At 56.2% G+C, this 6,042-nt stretch overlaps 1 long non-coding RNA gene across 1 annotated transcript; it reads left to right on the top strand.

Moving 5' to 3' along the window:
• The first annotated feature begins 4,490 nt into the window (after positions 1-4,490).
• LOC131817818 (uncharacterized) lies at positions 4,491-5,839 on the top strand. The gene is made up of 3 exons (XR_009348591.1): positions 4,491-4,592; positions 5,252-5,354; positions 5,694-5,839. It is a non-coding gene; the product is annotated as an uncharacterized LOC131817818 (long non-coding RNA).
• The last annotated feature ends 203 nt before the right edge of the window (positions 5,840-6,042 follow it).

The following is a 6,042-nucleotide window of genomic DNA, read 5'->3' as shown; positions in this document are numbered from 1 at the left end:
CCTCTGACCTGCTCCACCCTCAACCCACCAGAACCATGAGCTGCTGTGGCTGTTCCGGGGGCTGTGGCTCCGGCTGTGGGGGCTGTGGCTCCAGCTGCTGTGTGCCCGTCTGCTGCTGCAAGCCCGTGTGCTGCTGTGTGCCAGCCTGTTCCTGCTCCAGCTGTGGCTCATGTGGTTGCTCCCAGTCCAGCTGCTGCAAGCCCTGCTGCTCCCAGTCCAGCTGTTGCAAGCCCTGCTGCTCCCAGTCCAGCTGCTGCAAACCCTGCTGCTCCCAGTCCAGCTGCTGTGTCCCCTGCTGCTCCCAGTCCAGCTGTTGCAAACCCTGCTGCTCCCAGTCCAGCTGCTGCAAACCCTGCTGCTCCCAGTCCAGCTGCTGTGTCCCCTGCTGCTCCCAGTCCAGCTGTTGCAAACCCTGCTGCTCCCAGTCCAGCTGCTGCAAACCCTGCTGCTCCCAGTCCAGCTGCTGTAAGCCCTGCTGCTCCCAGTCCAGCTGCTGTAAGCCCTGCTGCTCCCAGTCCAGCTGCTGTGTCCCCTGCTGCTCCCAGTCCAGCTGTTGCAAACCCTGCTGCTCCCAGTCCAGCTGCTGTAAGCCCTGCTGCTCCCAGTCCAGCTGCTGCAAACCCTGCTGCTCCCAGTCCTGCTGCTGTGTTCCCTGCTGCTCCCAGTCCAGCTGCTGCAAGCCCTGCTGCTCCCAGTCCAGCTGCTGTGTCCCCATTTGCTGCCAGTGAACATCTAAAGCTCTGAACCCAGACCTTGGGTTTCTTTCTCAGTGTTTGGTGAAACCTATATTGTGATTTTCCTGAATCAGCTCCTTTCACATGTCCTCTCCTGAGCTCACTCTGGAGCCTTTATCTCTCCATGTGTGGGAACTTGGTCTACAGACCCAGGAGGACCCTGTTCTGCTGCGATAGAAGACAGACGTCATTCATGTGGTAGAATTGGGTCCCTCTTACCTGTTCTTGAGGAACCATACATTTTTGCCGAGGTCACTCTGTGGCCCCTGCGGGGTCCTGACACCAGCCCCGTCTTGGGCTCTGGCTTGACCAGGACTCCTGCAGATATGACAGCCTCTGGGCCCATCCCTCCTCCTGAAGATACTCTACCCCCAATCCTCATCCTCCTGCCCGCCTCACCTCGGACTCCAGTGGGAGCCGAGTCCCAGGGGAGCAGCAGATGGTGGGTTCCCCTAATCCGAGGGACCCTTTGCCGCCAAGAGTTGGCCCCACTCCTGAGCATCTCTGCGTGGCTGGCTCCTGTTCCCCGATCCCTCTGGTGTGTGTACTGAGTCAGGACCTGCACCGTGAAATCCCCAAATAAACACTCCCCCACCCCCAATGTTGTTCTCGCTGTGGTCCTTCATTCTGGTGTCCGACTAGCAGAGGCTCTGCAGCCTGTGTGGGCCACGGATGCTTCTACAGAGTCCGAAGGTGGGGCCCTCCGCCCCGCGTTCCCTGAAGCAAGCTGTGCAGGAGAGGAGATCCACAGCTGGGGAGGGGGACGGGCCAGCACCAGAGGGCCCCTCTGAGCTGTCACTAAGGTTGCCGCCAACCAGGGTGCTGTTTGTATTCAAAGTGGTAAAACATCCAGTGAAGTAAATGCTTCAGGGCCTCAGGCGCCCGCCTGTTCCAAGCCCGCAGTGGCCTCTTGTGGTCAGTGCTGGGCTCACAGGACAGCTCACACCCCACGTGTCCATCAAAAAGCAGAACACTCGTAGGGAAGCTCTATTTTTAACTTCTTAAAAAACCTCCACATTGTTTTCCAGAGTGGCCGCGCCAGCTTGCTTTCCCGCCGGCAGTGCGGGGCGGTCCCTTTTCTCCACTTCCCTCCAGCACGTGTTGCTTCCTGTCCTATTAATTCGGGCCATTCTAACCAGTGTAAGATGGTATCTCTGCGTGGTTTTGATTTCAGTCTCCCTGATGGCTAGTGACGATGAACGTTTTTTCACATGTCTTCATTGGAGAAGTGTCTGTTCATGTCTTCTGCCCATTTTTTTGCTATGATTATCTGTTTTGTGTGTGTTGAGTTTGAGGAGTTCTTTTTTTTTTTTTTTTTTTTAAAGATTTTATTTATTTATTTGTCATAGAGAGAGAAGCGGGAGCGAGCACAAGCAGGCAGAGAGGCAGGCAGAGGCAGAGGGAGAAGCAGCCTCCCTGCCAAGCAAGGAGCCCGATGTGGGACTCGATCTCAGGACGCTGGGATCATGACCTGAGCCGAAGGCAGCAGCTTAACCAACTGAGCCTCCCAGGCGTCCCTGAGGAGTTCTTTATAGATCCTGGATGCCAGCCCTTTATCTCTAGTGTCATTTGTGAACATCTTCTCCCATCCCGTGGGCTGCCTCTTTGTTTTGTTGACTGTTACCTTGGCTGTGCAGAAGCTTTTGATCTTGACGAAGTCCCAGAAGTTCATTTTCACTTTTGTTTCCTTTGCCTTTAGAGCAATTGCACTACTGAGGATTTACCCCGAAGATACCGATGTCGTGAACAGAAGGGCCATCTGTACCCCAGTGTTCATGGCAGCAATGGCCAGAATCACCAAACTGTGGAAAGAGCCAAGATGCCCTTCAACGGACGGATGGATAAAAAAGATGTGGTCCATATCCACGATGGAGTATCCCGCAGCCAGCAGGAAGGATGATGCACACCCAGCATTTGCATCGACGTGGACGGGACTGGAGGGGGTTCTGCTGAGTGAAGTAAGTCAAGCAGAGAAAGTCACTTATCATATGGTTTCACTTATTTGTGGAAAATAAGGAATAGCAGGTAGGACATTCGGAGAAGGAAGGGGGAACTGAAAGGGGGGACGAACCCTGGGAGACTGTGGGCTCCGGGAGACAAACTGAGGGTTTTAGAGCGCAGGGAGCGGGGCTTAGGGTCCGCCCGGTGATGTGTACTAAGGAGGCACGGACCGCACGGCGCACTGGGTGTGCTAGGAAACAATGAACCTGGAACACGACGTCAAACACTAATGCTGTGCCGTCTGGTGACTGAGGTAACATGATAAAATAAAAACCAAAAAAAAAAAAAAAAAAAAGGCAGAAAGCTCTGGGGTAGCTCTGGTAGGAACAGGACCGAGCCCCGTACTGGATGCGTCACCTGGAACCGAGAGCTGGGGTCCAGATGCATTTCTCGAAGCAAGTACTGGTCGGCGGGTGCGGTTGCTGTAAAAGTTACGTCACACCGGCTGACTTAAAGCAAGAGAGTTTCTTCTCTCACACTTCTGGAGGCCAGACCCTAAATCCAGGTGTGAGGACCACACTCCCGGGGGTTGCGGGGAGGGGCTGTTCTTTGACCTCTTCCAGCTACCGTGGCGTCTTGGGCTCACGCCCATTTCATGCCGAACACAGTCCTGGGCCACACCGCTGCCTCCTGTTCTGTCCGTCTGTCTGTCTCTGCGTCTCTCTGGTAAGGACACCTGTTGGCATCTATACCCCGCCTATAATCTGGGCAATGTCCCCTCCTCAAGATCCTTAACTTGCTGCATCTGCGAAGACCCTTTTTCAAAATACGATTCACATTTACTTTTTTCTTACATAAGGGAACACTCACAGGTTCTAGGAATTAGGACAGGACGTAAATTTTGGGGGGACCACCATTCAGCCCACGACAGTCTGCCTCGTGGACCCCAAACGTCCACCTTTGTCCCATGTGCAGGACGCACACACCGTATCCCGAGAGCCCCTAAATTCCCAGCCCGTTACAGACTCAGGTCGTGTCAAACACCATTAGGTCGAGAGTCCCAGATCCCATCACGGAACCATCTGAGTCCAGGACGGGTGATACTCCGGATATGACCCGTCCTGGGGCAAATTTCCCCTCCATCTGAGGGCAGGGAAACTAGCGCATAAATTATCTGCTTCCAAACCACAGCGCCGAGGCGAGGCGACATCGCAGGTGCGGGCATCCCCGCGGCGGGAGGAAGAAAGCAGAGGAGGCAGCAGGTCGCCAGTCCCCGAAGGCTTGAGACCCAGGAGGGCAGCTTCTGCGGGGTCTGCCGGTGCGAGGGTGATCCCATCACTCATCCTACAAGCAGGGGAGCGCCTACAAAGTCCTGCTTTCATATGGAAATGTTCAGACTCACAAGAAACACGAAGGGTTCCCTGGGCACCCCGCACTGTGCTCCCTCCCGTGGTAGGACTTGTGTTTTATTATTGTGGTAAAGTACAGAGAACATAAAATGTGCCGTGTTCGCGTGTCTAAGTCCACAGCTCAGGGCACCACGTCCGTCCGCACCATCCGTCTCCAGAACTTTCCATCTTCCCAGGTAGAAACTCTGTCCCCGCGAGACACGGACACCCCCACTCTCTCTGCTCAATTATCGTCTTTCTCGTAACCCCAGGACATTGTCAAACACGAGAAGTTGACATCGGGGCAGCACCGTGAACTCGGGCACAGACTTGCTCGGATCCCACGGTCTCTACCTTGTCATTCATCGTCTGTGAGGCTCTGAGCCTTCAGAGAAGCATGACCGCGGCCAAGACTCCGCACTGTCCCGTCACCCTAAAAACACGCCCTCATCCGTCCCTGGATAACTCCACTGTCCCCACAGTCCTGAGCCCTGGCCACCCTGGGAGTGACTCTGCTGGGGAGCGTGAGGTAAGCATAGCCGCACAGCGTGTGACCCTGCCTGGGCGACCGCCGCACCGAGGTCGGTCCAGGTGGCAGCGTGGATCAGGAGATCGGCCCTTGGACGGCTGAGCTTCCTGCGGCCGTCCGCCTTCGCGAGGGCGGGGCTTGTTGGGTTGCTTGTTTGGCCTCTCAGCCCCGCCGAGACAAGACGGTCCTCCGCCCAGACTTCTGTCTAGATGTCAAGACCGACGAAGCCACACGCGCCGAGGTCCGCGTGTGGCTGGTGCGGTGCACGGGCGTGCTGACATGACACGGCACGTTCTGCTCACATCAGGCTTTCTGGCGAGAGCAGCGTGGCCCCCAAGCACGGGAGAGCGAGCAGGGCGAGGAGATGGTGTGGGGTGTTCAGGGGGCAAAGGGCGGGCTGGCTGGGAGCGCCCCGGGATGCTGGCCTGCACCGTGGTGGGGGCACCAGGCTTCCCTTCCAGCCTGTCCCGGTTCGGGGCAGAAGAGGAAGAGGGAGGCTGCGCCTACAAGTGTCAGCGTCCCGCGCCAGAGACGAGGTGACAGCCTCACAGCGTCCTTGTCTGGGGACTCACTGCAGGGCGTGGAGCCGCCTCCATTTCTGGGGCATTCGGGTTGCTGCCTGCCTGTGTGTGTGGATTTTGGGGTTTGACGTCCTCCAGGGAGAATATGCAGAATGCGGCCACCGGGCCATGCGGTAGTGTTCGTTTCACGGCCCAGGGAACGCCGAGCTGTCCTCCAGCGGAGCGGCTGTCCCCGCCCGGGGTGCGTCACACACCCGGTCGTTCCCTAACCTCACCGGCGCTTGGCATCTTTAGTAACTTTAAGTCACCCTAGCGAGTGTGTGGGGGTGTCTCACTGCGCCTTTAATTTGTGTTTTCTTTTTTTTTTTTTTTTTTGTTAGAGAGAGAGAGAGATACAGAGCGCAAGCACAGGCACAGAGTGGCAGGCTAGAGGCAGAGGGAGAAGCAGGCTCCCTGCCGAGCAAGGAGCCCGATGTGGGACTCGATCCCAGGACGCTGGGATCATGACCTGAGCCGAAGGCAGCCGCTTAACCAACTGAGCCACCCAGGCGTCCCTGTGTTTTCTTTTTTGCTCTTAAAGATTTTATGTATTTATTTGGAAGACGGAGATAGGTGAGCACAGGCAGAGGGAGGGGCAGACTCCCCACTCCCAGGACCCCCAGATCATGATCTGAGCCGAAGGCAGAGGCTTCACCGGCTGAGCCACCCCGGAGTCCCTGATTTGAATTTCCGAACATCTTCTCAGGTGAGTGAGTCCCGGCCCGTCACACGGCTTCTTCCTTGGAAAGCCTTTTTATGACTTTTGTCCACTTTTCCATCAGGGTGTTTTTCTCACTGTTGTGTTTGGAGAAGTCTTAGATGTCTTGTAGCCCAGCGGTCACATTTGTTGTTTTCAAGTATTTTCTCCCTACCTGAGCTTGTTTTCCCAC

The sequence above is a fragment of the Mustela lutreola genome, chromosome 1 (assembly GCF_030435805.1).
Source record: "Mustela lutreola isolate mMusLut2 chromosome 1, mMusLut2.pri, whole genome shotgun sequence".
NCBI classification, from domain to species: domain Eukaryota; kingdom Metazoa; phylum Chordata; class Mammalia; order Carnivora; family Mustelidae; genus Mustela; species Mustela lutreola.
Note: the sequence above shows the minus strand (reverse complement) of the source record. Positions and strands in the feature narration are given on the sequence as shown.